We start from the raw sequence: 17,373 nt of genomic DNA, 5'->3' as shown, positions 1-17,373 counted from the left end.
TTACTGTTTAGTGAAAATTCTTTAGATATAATTTGAAAATTTCTTAAATACAAAAAAATATCCCCGGGGGCAAAATGATTCTATTGGTTTCACTTATAAGTGAAACCGCGACGAAAGGGTTCCAAAACCTTGTTGAGTTGCTCTTGAATGTAGGATTTGTTCTTATTCCCGGTTTTTTCTCCTTTCCCATCTGAGACAATAAGAATGCCTTTAAAAAAAAAATCATATTTCCGGTGTTTCCAATTGAAGCATTTGCAGACACTTCAGAAAAATCCTTTTTGTTTTAAAAAATCCTTTTAGGCAATTAATATTTCATTTGAAAACTTCAAGGACTGCTAACAATAAGATGGACACTTAATTTCACATGATTTTGCCAGAAATACAGGTGTCTCATGCATAGTTTGGGTACTTTTTCCTTTCTTTTAATAAATTATTATTATTTTTTTTTATTTTTTAGAATTTCCCGTGTTATTTTAACTAATATGAGACAGAAAAAAATAAAATTAATAAAATTAAAAACAAAAAACGAGAAAAATTAGTTACCAAGAAAATAATTTCCTTTATTTACTTTATTAAAAGTAAACAAATTGATTTTGAATGCATCCGACACAAAAGCTGTGCATCGACACGTTATGCATATTAGATAGACACCACTGTATTACATAAATGTGAAAAAAAAACGAATAAAAGAACAATCGCCCTATTGTGTTTTTCATTAGGAAACATGGTTGATGGATGATAAATTCGATGGTGAAAAGGTACACTTTTAATTTTTCTGAGAAATTAACAAATTAAAATTTGTGAATATGAATGGATTTTCGCTTTATTTGGAGCAAAATTAACTAAATAATGAAACTGTGGTATAGAAAATATATAAATATAATAATTTATTACTGTATTTATCATGAAAACAATAACGTTTCCATTTGGAGTAGCAAAAAGTTTCCATTTGGAACAGGCAAGGGAACAGGTTTTGAATTAGCTTAATTTACCCTACACATCAAAATTGTAAGATGATTCACCACTTTGATTGTTGCTGATATGCGCTCAAAAGCATATAGACGGTTTTTGCTCTCAGTAACTTATTTGTCTTTTACTTTTTAATAGATAAAAGTACCGTCGTTGCGGGTGACTTTGCACGTTTTTTCGCTGTTTTTCAACTTTGCTCTCTAAAAGTGGATAGATAAAGTGAAGGGAGGGGGGTTTTTGAGTAAAATTATTTGTATTCAGTTGTTAATGAATGGATTTTGTGCCATTATCATTAATTTTATAAAATTTTACTATGTTTAAAAAAATCAAGAAAAAAGGCTTGCACTTGGGATAAGGTGCGGGTGACTTTGCACTTTTTAATAAATACTAAAAAATTAACAATTTCTGATAATAAACGACAATGAAGATCTTCACATCTAAGGGTAAGATGCACGAGATCTACAAGATGACATGATCGCCATCTTGATTTGACGTTTCTGTCCGCCATTTTGAATAACTGTCAAAATCTAAAACAGGTTCGATTGGGTTGAAATTTTAGTATGTTGTAGCTGATATCAAGACCTTTTCAGAACGTATCTATGTTCCAGTCTACGTCAAGTATTTACCTAGATACAGAGGCTTAAATTTTAAAATTTTGGAATATTCATATTTTGGCGATCTTTATTTTCTAATCCTTAATTTTAAAACCTAAACGAAATGCCTCAGTAACCATTAAAAATGGTTGAGGCTTTTATTTTTTATATTTATTTACTCTTACATAATAAAAAAAATAAATGGAAAGTGCATTTATTTATTTTTTTATTTTTTCATCTTTGCAAAAACAGTTTTTCAGATCTTGAAATAATATGCTGTTATAAAGAAAAACATTACTTTTCTTTTTGTTTGTTATTAAGATCTCATCGCCTAACGATAGTACTGTCTTTTTTGTGATGGTTTCGATAAAAGAAGCCCTCCGTAGTTTTGTTTTCATGAAAGTGTCAAAATTTTGAACTTAGAGCCCCAGTATCCAGACAATCGCTTGACCTAGGTCGGATGTTATATATGTTCTGAAAAGGTCTTGACATCAGCCAGAACATACTAAAATTTCAGCTCAATCGGATGAGATTTTTGTTTTGACAGTTATTCAAAATGGCGGACAGAAACGTGAAACCAAGATGGCGACCACATCATCTTGTAGATCTCGGTCATTTTATCTTCAATTATCAAAAAATTGGATAATTTTTAGCCAAATACTTATATAATAAAGCTTAAGAAAGACCATTAAATGCAATTTTATTACATAAATCATGCGTTCTTAGGAAGATTATAGTGAAAAAAAAAATTTTAATAAAAATAATGAACAAAATCGAAGTGGATTATTCTAGCCAGATAAATTTAGAATAGATTTGGGTAATTTACTTCTCTGAAATCGGTTTTGGAATTGCATCTTCAGATAACTTTTTCGCGGAGTAGTTTTTTGACAAAATACCTATACTAGGATTTCATTGACTATTACTGAAACTACAAGAATCCTTTTGAGGATCATTGTACCTTATTTGGTACTTAACATATCCCTTTATACTTTGACATGGTAGACCGGATCGGCGAAGACTATCAATAAGTGCTAGAATTGTTCAAAGTCTCACGAACAGACGAGTGCAAAGTCACCCGCAACGACGGTATAAGATTTTGATTTATTTAGTGATCAAAATCAAAAACCGTATTGAACCTGAGTATGAACTTGATAAGGAATTCAATACTTTTCAAATAATCGATTGAGAAGATTCATATTCGTGAGCTTTTTAATTTTTGCCCTAAAGCTATATCTAAAAAAGTCTAAAAATGTAGCTGTATCTAAAAATTAGCTGAAAAAGAAATAATTCAATATAATATTCGAATAAAAGCAAAAATAACTTTAAAAGGATTGGTAAAGCATCCCAAGCTTGCGAAGTGCTCGAAGCTCGAACTCATGACTTAGATTTATTTAGATGCTCTCAAGAATATTTTAGTATATTTTACCGATTCTCAATCGGTTTTAACCTAGGAACCTAGGTTTGAACTTAAGTAATATAATTGAATTTAAGATAAAAATTACTATCAGTTTATTACTGATTCGTAACCGATTAAAATTGCCTCAAGCTTATCAGGAATTCCCAGACCTTTTCCAACGAGCCCAAATATGATATCAGTCGGTTGAGGAATGCACTGTCTAAACCCGTCTGACCTTCAATTTTATTTTCGTATAAGAACGAAATGTTTGCCTGGATCATCTCTCAAACATATTTAAAAATGAAAAAAAAAACGCACGACGCATTTTGGTGTAATCCAAAAAACATGGTTTTGGAAAGGTAGGGAAGGGATGGGGAAAATGAGGGGTATGTTAATGGTTCCCGGAAGGTTCCAAGTGTCTATCTCTAACCGTTTAAGCTCTAGGCGTGGTCACGGCCTTAGTCGAAACTTCAGATTTCTAAAACACTACCAAAATAAGATCCCTTTTGGGTGGTATAAGGAGTCGAAATATAAAGAGTTTGTGGAGTTAAAGCAGTAAAAGGGGTGGCAAAGCGTCCGAGGCTTTGCGAGCTGCTCGAACTCCGGAGAAGGAGCTCTGCCTTATATTCCTTTTCGAAAATTTTTTTGGTGCATATAAAATTATTGTCGAATTAAATTTGTCTATAAATCACCACAAAACCAGCTTGAAGTTGAAAGTTGTTCAAGAACAGGGTTTCAAAAAATCATTAACCTTTTAATTAATTAATTGACCTAATCGTGTGAAAATTAGGCCTTTGATCATGAATAATTCAAGATGGCGATTTTTCGGTGCAATGTGTCGAACGACGAAATGTTCAGATGGACTAAATACAAAACATATCCTAAAATCATTGAAATCGCTAGGGCCAATTTTTTGCAAAGTTAGAAAAACCTATTTTTTTGACCTATTTTTGGGGGATAGGGAACGCATGAAAGGGAAGGGGGAAAAATAAAGAGGTTTCGTTCGAGATAATGTCATTTGAGGAGGGGTCATCTAAAACCGGAAGTTGATATCTCTTGCCGTTTGGCAGCCAGGATGGAGAGAAGTTGAAATAAAAAACTAGATTGTGGAAACTGATCTTTTGTGGAGTTCGAACAGTTAAAAGTCTACAAATGAATTATATAGACTAATTTTTAGAATTCTGGTGCTAATTTCAACAGCTTTGACAGGCATGACAACATTAGGAATTTTAAATTAGTTAGTTGCTAGGATATATTTTTTTAAATTTCAACAGAAATATTTTGAAATGCGCTCACAGAGCTGTATACCGGTGTGTCTAGAAAAGTCCCCACAGATAAAATAGAATACTCCGTACTGTGGCTTGGTTAAATCGTTAAAATATAAAGTTCAGAAGACTTTCTACAGCAGAGGTGAGCAAGAACCGTTTGAAACCGAACAAACGTCAAATGAAAATTGTACGTCAATGGTTTTAAAACGCTACCTGGTCAAACTTATTTGACGTTTATTCGGTTTCAAACGGTTTGTGCTCACCTCTGTTCTATAGTCTACAAGTGCTCGTTTTTTTATTCGGATAATTGGAAGATAAAATTACAAAATGTCAGATTATTTTTGAATAGATTTTTTTGTATTTGTTTAATGTATCGATAATTATGATAATATCAAATTTATAGGTTATGAAATTTTAAAACTACGTATCGATAAACAATAGGGGAAGGTGGGGCTACTTTGAGCTGTGAAGAGTTGAAAATCAAACCCCAAATTTCGAGCACGCTCAACAATTGGAATGATCTGTCCATGATTTGAATAGGCAAAAAAATCGTGGATCTACATAAAATAATTGTAAGCATCCAGCTTCATTTAGAAATAGACGAAAAAATCATATATCAATATAGCCCTATAGCTCAAAGTAGCTCCACCTCCCCCTACAAAGTTTCCTGAAAACAAAAACAGGAATTTCTTTAATATTTTTTTTTTTGCTAATCAATGGTTTTAGAGATAATGCAGTCGATTTTCCGATAATTTTAAAATTTATACAGACCTTAACATAAATTTATAAACAATTTAAAACAACTTTAAGTAGTTTTATGTTTATAAATTTGCTTTCTAAATTTTCAGAATATTTATGTTAATACGCCATAAAAATCCTTCAAAAGCACTTTTTAGAAGACTCTAAGTTTGTCTAAGGAGCATATGGAATATTCCGCCTTGAATGGATCAGTCTATTAAATTCTCATTACGTTGCTGTGGAATTCTTGGTGTTTCACAAATTTACATCCCTACGGAAGACTTCTGATTTTGATATGGAGGTGGTGATACTGGTGATAGGACCGATAGCATGAGAATGTCGAGCACCATCATGGATGAATGGAAACGAAGGAGAGCAAGAAAAAAGGCAAGAAGAAACCTCGCAGGAAAAGCACTTTGCTGCGTTTCCTGGAAGAATTTCCACAATTTCCATGATGTTGTAGTGTCACCAGAAGACCCCCTTTTTTTACCCAAAAAAGAAAGAAAGCCTCGAGGCGACAGCTGCTGGGAGTGGCAATCAACTTTTACGACTCAATTCGAATGAATATTTTTCGCATTTTCCTCATTGCCAAAAATATTTTTGCTTCTCCGTTTTGCCCAGAAGACATTTTTTAGCAGCTAGTCATTCATAATCACAGCTATTGTTATGATTCTATTTGGAATGAGACCGCATAATGGCGCATTCAGTATCGAAAACTTCGAGTAGACTTTTTAAGGTACTAAGTCAAACCCAAAATCTCTTTGAAAATTCAGCGGCCTAGATATTTTCTTAATTCTTGTGGTTTAAGTAGAATTTAAAAAGTAAATTTTCGGTTTTAAAAACTAGCTAGGGTAAGTGTGCCCAATTCCGGTCAGCTTGCAATTTCGGCCACATTTTTTGTTCCTCGAATTTTCATGAACTTTTGGTTTTTACGTACTCTAGATATTATACAATGCAAAAGAATAACAAAAACTATAGCTTCGACAAACAAGATGACGTGAAAAAGACATTTGAAGAATTCCCAAAGGACAAAGAACTATGAGAATGAAGGTGGCCGAAATAAGGCCCCAAAGTTATGTCAAAATTTTTATTTTAAATTGTATTAAGAATGATTTAAGAGTAAATAAAGACGATAAACTGTATACATGGTTCCAAGCAACACTCCTTAAGAAGAAGTAATAAAAATATTCAATTTGTATTAATAATATTGCATTTAAATCTTGAGATCTTGGCGCTTGCATGCAACTATGCCGAAATTGGCACACTTATCCTAAGTTTCTAACTGCGTGAATTATTTCATGTCTAACTTATTTTCTTGAGTTGTCTTTTTAATTCCTTTTTCATGCCGTTGACCAGGGAGCAAATGTCCGTTCAATCTTATAAAATTGATTCATCTTTAAAGTCGTATCCGAGATATATTTTATAATTTGAGTTTTCACGAAAAAATTATTAAAATACTAAGTAAAAATGAAAATTGATGAGTAGTAGTACATTATTGGTAAAGCAATAGCTAAGTTATAAAACATTTTTACATTTCATTTACTACAATGGATTTTTTTACATACCAAAACTTTTTTTCTGATTAAAAATGTTTTACCTTTTGTTTTTAAAACCTAGTTCCTTTTCATTTTTATATCTTTTTTTTATTAATACATTTATTAATTAATTTTAATTTGTTTAATTATGTTGTAGATCTATAGGGTAGACGGGGGTATTATCGATCAGTTAAGGAAGTGATCAACTTTAACAGACAAAAAACCATAGGGGAAAGTAGGCATGGTTCGCACAGAGTGAACCTTCAAACGATGCGAATTTTCTCTTTGTTTGCAAAGAACTGACCTACCATTTCTCATCTCGTTTCATGAGCTTAATAATGATCTATCTTATGGCTAAGAAATTACGAACTAGATCTTTGCAAACAAAGAGAAAATTTACGTTGTTTGAATGTTCACTCTGTGCGAACCATGCTAACATTCCTCTATATATATTCGTATTTTTGAAGTGAAAACTTATTATAGGCAATCTTGCAGATGTCCTCTATAAGATCCACTGCTCACATTCTTGATATATTTATTTCGGAGTGGTTTAAAACACGAAAAACTTTTCGAAGTGCATTTGCATGTAATATCGATCAGCTGATGGTATTATCGATCAGTCGATGCTTGTAATATCGATCAAGGAAAATATGGGGTTTACACGTACCATCAGGAAATGTGATTATGTATTTTATATTTTTCGATAAAATAAAAAAAATAGATAATTCAAATATTTAGCTTTAATTTCTAAAAGGAACAATCAAAATAATTTAATACACCACAAAATTGTTTGGAATTTTCAACTTCCTGCACAACATTTTCACATCATCCTTGGTAATTGGATGATCCACAGTAGCCCGTGAAAGGACCCAAGCTTCCAGCGATTTCTCGTGTTCTCTTGAAAGAACTGCAGAAGCGCCGATACGTCTTTCTTCCGGACTGGTTCCCTTCAACTTTCCATACAGTATTCCGTACGTTACATTTTATATCCGAGATGCCTCTCTAATGCTAAGTCCATTTCTGGCATCCTCAAGGGCTTTTGCCATTTCATCATCCCGGTATTGAAGGCGTTTTTTTTCTAGTGTTTTTTCCATGCTTTTGCTGAAGAAAAAACTGATCGATACTCCATACATCAGAATTTGAGATTATCGATCACAGAAAATCTCTCATTACGCTCAACTAACAATACTTACCTAAGAAATCTTCACATGTAAGCTTCAATCTTTATTTGGTTTGCAATATCTATACCAATTGTATCTATAAAAAGCGCACAAACTGTTCAATTCACTGATAAAACTGACTGTATTTACTTAAGACAAATCGCAGCAGTGTGAATTTTTGGAATGGCTACTTATTATAATTTTGTGCACACATTTTTAAAATTAACTTTTCTTGTGCAAATATTACCAGAAAAATTGTGATTTTTTTTATTTGACATCGCGAATCATAAAATAATTAAACAATCATATAATAATTAAAGTTCTTGTAGAAAAAATATTTTTTTTATCCATCAATTTGAAGAGAAGTCGATATTACGAGCATCGCTTGATCGATATTAGGAGCGTTTTGGTAATACCAGCGTCTACCCTACTTACTGCTACTTCAATCGAATTACCTCCCAAACCGTATTTCCATTGAAAGAATCACATTTTCCATAAGCTCAATCCAGCTTATCATTGGTTTTTACTTTCTTTTTACTGCGGCTGGAGTAGGACTCGTTGTGCCATTCGTCAGGATTCTCAGGGAAATACTGTGGCAAGAAGGAAAAAGTCTTAAAGATTTTGTCACACACTTTTCTCAAATTATAAGTGTAATCTCAGTTGCGGGAGCCAGAGAAAAGTTATGCACATTCTTCTGACAGAAATTCTCCCCTCGAGAGTCATCATCATCATCCACCTCCAAAAGGGCCCCACCAAAGTTTCCCAACCCTCCAGTGGCAAGTGCTCAAAAATTCATGGAGCAAGAAGGGAAAGTTTGGGCCAGAGCGCTATAGGGGAAGGATGGGAAAGCTAAATAACTTAGAAAACGCATCGTCATTATCCCTTAACTTCCCACACCAGTTCCATCCATTGACATAGCTCCTGGCTCCCCTGGCATCGTATAAATACCCATACATTTAATTCGTTTTTAAACACCCGAAATACCCCCATTTGCCCTTACTCTCCCGCCAAAAATCCCTCGTCTTTTTTTTCCGGGTTTCCCTTCTTTTCTGTATAGATTTTCCTCGGTGCGAAGGATGCTGAGGATTTGAGTACAGCATTCCACTCCAAAGTGATTCGCGGGCCATAAAATCTAAATCTGAGCACCACCCAAGAATCTCTCTTTGCGCGCCCTCCCTCTTTGCGCTGAAAATGCGAGGGATGCGTGTAAAGTACAGTGCGAACACTCGTGTCCTGATTCCTGTCACTCTTCACCCTCGCCCCGAAATCGGGATGAATAATGCAGAAGCAGGTGGGAGGATTAGATGGAAATCTTTTGGAATCTAAATCTGGTGGTAAAATGAAGAGGATAGTCTCTTCCCATAGCAAAGTAGAGAATTTTGCAATCGATGAGGGATTAAGTATCTACAATCAACTTTAGACCAGAAGGTATATAAATCCACACTTAATCATAATTAAATTTTATGGGTCTTCTTTAAGAAATACGGTTCAGAGGATGAAATTGAGGTTTTAAAAGAAAAACGAAAAAATAATGGTGTACGTAATTTTGATTTCACGTGCGAAGTTTTACAGTGGTATCACACTAGGATTTTTTTTTATTAAATTTGCAAATTCAATTTAATTTTCAAATGAATTGTTTCTATGCGTTATTTTGCATTAAAAATCATTTGAATTGATAGATTATCACTTATTTATTGATATAAACAAATACTCGGCCCGCCATAATAAGTTTAAGCATGCTAAAATAGCATAAATGTGGTTGCTCAATTAAATTTGAATTCAGCAAATTAAAATGTTAAAATTGCTCATTAATTTCATTTTTTATTGCAGTTAAACAAGTAGCTTTTGGAACCAAATTGTTCTTATTATATTTATTCACTCGTAATTAATTTTATTATTCGTAGCCAAAAAAATAAAAAAAAAATATAGAGATTAGTGATAAACTTGTACGCGAGTGAAGCTTCAGTTCATTGAAGCTTCACTTCAATTGCTGAGTTCCTCATACGGATGTCTTCATACAGATTTTAAAAAGACTGTATGAGAATCTCTTCATGATCCCCTTGCATACAACCCTTTCTTCTGCTTTTGTGGATTTTTTGCATAACAGCTAAGTGACTTATAAGACATTTTAAGGACTATCACACATTTTCTGGAGTCATTCACAATCAAAAATTTCGCGGCACTATTTAAAATTGAGCAAATTTCTTGCAAATTGTGTCTTGGCTGTGAGAATATTCAAGTAAATTCTAGCTGTCTTATAATGCTCAATTGGCTAAATTGAATTTGAAATTAAATTTTGAAAATCCTAGAGTGATAGTACCGTTATTTAAAGAAAACCTACAATATATAAATTAAGAGTTAAATCATTAATAAAATTAAAAAATAAAAAGTAAAATTTGGATTATTAGAGTAAGTTAAGCAGAATAAAAAGCAGACTCTTCTGCAACGACTGAAGACAACCTATGAAGGACGATTTTCACCGTTTGCCCTTAGATGTTGGTCAGCAACGCTAAGACGGCGGTGGACGCAATAGAGAGAAAAGCTATCACCGCATATCACCGTTTCTGTAAACTGCGCTTTTTAGGTATTTGTCGATGAATAAACAAGTATTTATCTATCCAAAAAGACTGTACTGTACATATTGTAAACGACTCAAGCTTCAGAAAACTTTTTTTTCTATATTAAAGGAAGTGAAAGATGATCGTCCGCGATCGTGGAGATGGGTTTGTAAAATCCCCAATATAGGGAAAAGACTGTGAAAATTCGGCAAGAAGCCATTTGATAAAAAAACAAAAAATCTAGAGAAATACCAATAAAAATATCTTTCCAAAAATATATTTGTTTTTTTTTATATTACTATATAAGTTAATAGTAAATATATAATTATATATTTAATAGTAAATAGTAATATATTACTTATATTACTATTTTATATTACTTTTCGGACACACGCCATATCCTAATTGTAAGGTGCAGTTTTGGTTAAAAATATAACCATACTTATAACGATTGTAGGTTTACTAATGGTAAGGGAAATCCAAGCAAAGTTGGGAAATTAAATAAAATACCGTACAATTCACAAACATTTTATGCATTGTTTATTTATATGAGCGATAATCCTGGCAAAAATAACCACTTTGAGTGCGCAATCAACCTGTGAAAACACCCTCTGCTAAAAACAGTTTAAAACGAGAAAATTCAAATTGAACAATCACAATTTGATTAAAGATAATAGCCTTATCTGTTACCAAAATTGTTTTATTATTTCTAGTCTTATTTACACTTTTCCTGGCGTTTTTTGGCAAACAATTGTGGGCGAAAAGCGATTAAAGAAGTTCCTCCTGCACGAGGGTGAAACCACTTCCGAGTTTAGAAGCTGGAGGGGATGGAAAATGCGTAATATAAATAATCGCCACAATACACGTGTGAATTTTTCACAAGGGGATGAAAATCTTGGTGTATTTGAGCAAGATGAGGGTGGAAAATGTGCGAATTCATGTCGGGGATGGGAAAATTCTTGATTTTATCTCACTGACTTTCATTCATGAGATTGAGGAATTTATCGAGGTTTAAGTTCCAATTTAACTTGACTTTTTTTGTGCTAGATTTTCGCAGCTCAAGTGTCGATCGATTTTCTCTCAACTTTCCAATGATTTCATCCACGAGATAAGATCCTTTGGGAAAATCGTCTATTCGAATTATAGAATTTATTTTTCTTCAGGGCTATTTCAGGCATTTGTCTGTTATTTTTTAGACTTCACGTCCTGTCTTTATTGGTTTTTCGCTCTTTTGGCATTGAGATGTAGGGGAGATATCGTACAGGACCTAGGGGCTAGTAATTTTCAAACTTTGGAAATATAAAGGTATGAAGGCCTGTTCAACATACGGGATGTAAAAAAAAATCTTTACAATGTTTTAATTTTATTTTATAAATTTTAATTGCAGATTAAACTAATGAATTGTTATCAGTTTTCAAATCTACATATCCTTTGTTCTTGCGCTGTTTTTTGTAATTAGTATTTTTAAATCATTCAATTATTTTGGATACTCTCATCTTGTTGAAGATCTTTAATACATCGACTTGTCAGTCTATTTTTTGCCAAATTCATTTTTTCCTTGCTTGTTGGGTACTCTTTGATATCCTCTACCTTCCCTGTGATCATTATATCGGAAAGTTGACTATTCCCAAAGTTATAGGGGTTTCAAATCCTAAAAATCCTAAACTCACCATGTAAAATTTCAGCTTGAAATCGCTCTCCTCTAAAGTTGGCGATTCGTGATTTATTCGTTTCATATATTGAGCTGTCGACATAAGGATGCTATTCCAATGAAAAGGGAAAATCTTTCTCCTGAACATTTTTTTTAGCAGTTGGTTGTTCTCTGCATTAATAGTCTATTCTTTTTGTGTAGGTTCCGGCCAGACTATTTTCGTAAGCCTTTGTCGAGTTCCAAATTAAAAAAAAAACAGTCATGACAAGAACCAAAAGGAAAAGTCGATTATGCCAGAAGTAGTTACTTAAGAAGAGTCATGTGCTAAAGAAATGTTCAGGAGAAAGATTCCTCCTTTTTATTTTTCATTGGAATAGCACCATTATGAACCATTATTTTTTCTACTTGATCTAATTTGAATTTGATCCGAATCATAGTCATAGACCGGGGCAGAATTAGCCACGCATGGTTTTACATAGTGGAATATTATACCTTGTCTTATAAGGAATATTTAAGGAAACCACTACTTATTCGCAATAAACACATCCCTTACTATTCCTTAAAATATTTATCACCCTGGTACAAACATTTTAAAAAAAAATATATATGCAATGAAAAATTTCATTTGCTGGTTTTTTGTGCCCCGGTCTCCCCTACATGCACAAAATTGTCCAAAAAATGGAGAAGTAATAAAACTTAATTTCGAAAAAATAAAATAAATCCGTTCACAACAGATTTGAACATGTATACTTAATAGGAAGTTCAAGACCTTTCAAATAAGTATAGAGTTGGTTCAATCACTTGAGAAATAGGAGAGGATGAGGCAGTTGCACGCAGTTGATTTTTTCTCATCACACATTTGCTATACAATAATATAGCGGATATTCATATAAAATAAATCATGTTAGTCTCTATTCTATTGGGTATTGATGATAATTTATTATCTCAAAAATGTATATTTTCGAAAGTAATATATGTGTCAAACTGCCCCATCCTCTCCTACTTTTCAAGCGATTTAGTCAACTCTGTACTAATTTGAAAGATCTAGAATTTCTTAATAAGTTTACATAATTCTAGATCTAGAGCTTATTCCTCTGATTACCCTTTGACCTTAAAAGCCCATTATAGGAAGATATCAAGGATATTTTCGTATATGAACAAAAGGTCCTCATAGTTTACCTCCAAGCCTAATATATTCAAAAATAAGAAAAATCGAATAATGTGTTTTCGATAACAAGGAAGCACTAATAACGAAAGCCTTTCATTGTTTCCCTCTCATAGTTGATTGGAAATAACACTAAGACAGCAAAGGAAGTGCAAAAATTAGTTTTCGAGTGTAGGAGGGGTAAATGTAATATTAAAATAATTTTAATTAAAGCAAGATCGAATTGAAGTAAGAAGTCCCTTGAAGTCTCGAAATTGCTATCTGCAACCATTTGACTCCTAATTCTGATAACTGTAAGAAGTATGGAAACATAATTATAGTTTTTATCCCTTATGACCTTATCGAGGTTGCAGGCTTAGGACACCCAGGTTAGTAGCCCACGTCTGGGATCCTCTGCCTCTTCAGAACGATATTCGAGGTCAATGCCTAGACGACTTAAGGCAAGATTCTAAATTTGATTCAGTTACCTTGTTCCGGGTCTACTCCGATAGCTTGCATGGCTTTTTTTACATTCAATGTAGCCATTTCGAAGTGCCGTTGTCATCGTGGGAGTTTTCCCACACCTCCCACTTGTGATCTCATTTTTGTAAAACATGATGCAAGCCTGAGGCCCTAGGTCTTCTTACCATGGAGACACGGGTTTTAGGGTGGTTTAAAATTCACTAAGAACTCCTCGTAGACGTCCACATACGATACGTGAAAGCAGCTTTTTCCAAACAAACTCTAAACGACTCTGACCTATTTAGAGCCATTTACAGCCTTTCTCAGCCTACCATTTGTGACGCGCTCGATGAGTACCACAATCTCACCGGTTAAATCAAGAACATTTTATAAAATCAAAATTCACATTTATTTCTTATTTTGCATATCCCTACACTTTTTTCGCACTTTTTCTCTTGTAATCATCACAATAAATTCACTTTACATAGTAAAAAATTTTCAGGTACTTTACCATGATTTTCGTGTGTACTGATACACATTTGTGTAAGTTGTTCTCATTTTGTCTGAAAACTGTGTAATTTTACACGAAATATGTAAAAAAAAATGCACACAACTGTGCAATCATTAGCAATTGATTACACAGTTTACCTACCATTATATCAAATTTAAATTACAATTTTCAGATTACGCGTTTTGCTGAAATATATATATATATATATATCCCAAGTGGCAAAAATTTACTATAGGGCAAAAATGAGGTAAAAGAAACGTTTGTTGCACGTCACTCAAGTTACTTCAAGTTGCAAAGAGCCGAGGAAACCTTATGACCTAAATATAACGTTTTGGCTACTTAAAATATTAACGTCAGACTTGCTGTGTTATAGTAACGTAATTTTTTCGTCGTTTTTTTTCTCAAAATATTACGTAACTGTTTGTAAGAAAATTTACGTGCAGATAACGTAATTTTGTCACCTTTCTCTTTCAATACTCTCAGCCCTATAAATAGAATATCTGCAGCTTTTTAAACGTTTAGAAATGACAATACAAAAATATTAGGTTATGGAATAGCTTAAAAAAAATAAAATGTAATATTTTATTGTCTTGAATTTAATAAATGTGTGATAAAATTTTTCGTTCTTGAAAATAATTTGCAAACGAATTATTTAGACTATTTCTACTTTTATATTAAAAATTAAAATTTTATTAAAAATTATTGTTTGCATTTAAATGAAATTTAAATAGATGATCTTACTTAAACATAACCTAATAATAGGAGATTTTAAAATTCAGTAATAAAATAATTATTCGAAATACGTTTAAAATGAATGATTTCAGATTTTTTCTAACTTACAATCTCTAAGGTAAAAAAATCGTGTTTGTCTGAATGTGTTGAAAAAATATTTTTCTTATTCTTAAATATAACGATACGATTTTTACCGATTTTTTCGATATTTTTCATTTCTTTAAATTGCTTAATTGACTTAAAGATGAACAAGTTTAAGTTTTCGATGTATTTATCCTATTTATCGGTCACTTCATGTGAAATTTTTGATCTTTTGGGATGAAAATCGAGAAATACATTCTTTTAGAGCGAAGCGTGTTATACACTCATGTGCATAAAGTATTTCTGAGATTTGAATTTGAAGCCAATTTAATATCTTTACTATAAAGCATCGACGACAATAATGCCATCTATTGGTCCACAAAAAATAGTCTGAATATTTGAAGTCAACTACCATTTGGCCACTCCCTTAACAGACTGTAATGTTCAAAAAGTATAATATAATCTGACAATTCTTAATAATGATACTACGTTGTTTATTTGGGCAGCGGTATGTTTTAACCTAAGAAGTTAGAGATAGTGACCTGGGGCTCTAGGAGGACCCTCATAAAGTCGATTCAAGCATTGTAGATATTACAAAATATTCCAGAAGTTTAATTTAAAGTACATTTTTTGTAGAAAACTAAAAGATTTTTTTTTTCACAAAAATGTAAGTAGTTTCTTTTGCAAGTTTTGTTTTTAGAGTTTGTGGACAAATTGCTCTCAAAACAACGCTTTTTAGTTTTCGGAAATGGCATTCCATTATGTTCCTGGACGAAAACGTGTTCTTAGCCTTTCTCTAACGAAGAAAACTTTAAAATAAATTTAAAAGATAGCAATTGTTTTCTTAAAAATCAAGTAAAATTAAATTGATACAAAATTAACACAAAATTGTGAAAATTTATTCTTATTTTAATTTATGTAGAAAGAAAATAGGACAACCTGTCCTCTCTATTTAGGTTTCTTCCAAACATTTATGATTGTGATGTTGGATTTGAGGACTAAATGTACGCCACATGATTCAAGCGGAGGCAGCCAAAATCTCGAAAGCCAAAATCCCGAAAATCAAAATCCCGAACGCCAAAATCCTGAAATGGGATGAAATTATATGGAGGATAATGTGTAGAATAATTTCCCAAGACACAGAAAATTTTCCTTTGTCTCCACCATGCGCGAGTGCAATAGTGGAAGTAATTGAAAATTAAATAATTAAAAATTTGGGAGTTTGGCTTTCAGGATTTTGACCGGGACCCGATTCAAGATAATCCCATCAAAATAAAATATAAATTAATGTATATAAATTTTCCCGTTGTCATTAAAATTTTTTATAATCATAACGTAATTTCCAGAAATTATTCTTATCTGTAAGTGCCTAAAATTATTTTATAAAAATCTATCTTATTATACTATGAGCGTTAAAAGAATCCGTCTTTGGAATTCAATAGATGTCGTATGACTATCCGCGGACGCGGACACACTTTTATTGGGATGAGGGCGCCATAAGATTTTGTTGCGCGCGAATTCAAAATTTTCACACTAACTTTAAATTCCGTTTTTCATGAAATCTAATTCCTTATGAAATTTATTTTTATGACCAAGAAGTTGTAACAATATGTCAGAAATTATAGGGAATAGTTAAAAAAAAAATTTCAGAAAATTTTTAGAATTATTCCATTGAAAAATTGTCAAATATCAGTTTTTTCTGGTCGGGAGATATTTTAAATCGATACTTGATAATATCTCTATCGGTAAACGGCATCGGCATGTTCAATATAATAAATAAAATCAATGAAATCCCGCGATATTTGCGCGCTGATTGAAATATTTTCAGTGAGAGATTTCATGATAGTATTATGCGTCATGGAAATAAAAAGAGAACGAAGAAAAAGAATGCGGAGTAGAAAGAGACAAATAGAAAAGAGGTAAGAAGCGACGTTCAACTAACGTGTCACTATCGTTAGTGAACTTACCAAAATGGTAAGTTATGTCGCTTCGCTTACCTCTTTATAACGTGGAGGTTATTCCCCACTTCGAAAGTATGACGTGCTGGTGCACCAAATAATTACTATTACCATACGATAACTATAACGTCATACTGACACATTTTTGCCACTTGGGATATATATACAGTGGGACCTCGATACAGTCAACTAATTATTTCCAGGCCTGTTGACTCTATTGGATTCATTGACTCTATCGGAGTCCGAAAAAATCAATTAAAATGTGAAATTTTGATAGAAAGGAGTATTATTTTATGTTTGTACTAAATCATTGATAAATTCAACACGATAGTAGAATATACTATTAAATTAATCCATATATTTTATACCCTCTAGCCCAAAAAAGTTGTGTGTTTAGGCAAAATTTTCAGATTAAGGAATGATTTTAAGAATAATTTTATTATTAGTAAATACACTCAGTGCCGGGATTGTGCACATTTTCGGGACCGAAAAAACGCGCGAAATGGCATTATGCATCAAGAAAATTTACATACTCGCAGGTGATTTGTTTTTAATGAATTTGCTTAAAAATTTTAATTTTCTGTTGCTTATTTTTGTTTTTGATCCAAATTTTCTTC

Source organism: Phlebotomus papatasi, chromosome 3 (assembly GCF_024763615.1).
Source record: "Phlebotomus papatasi isolate M1 chromosome 3, Ppap_2.1, whole genome shotgun sequence".
Classification (NCBI taxonomy): domain Eukaryota; kingdom Metazoa; phylum Arthropoda; class Insecta; order Diptera; family Psychodidae; genus Phlebotomus; species Phlebotomus papatasi.
Note: the sequence above shows the minus strand (reverse complement) of the source record.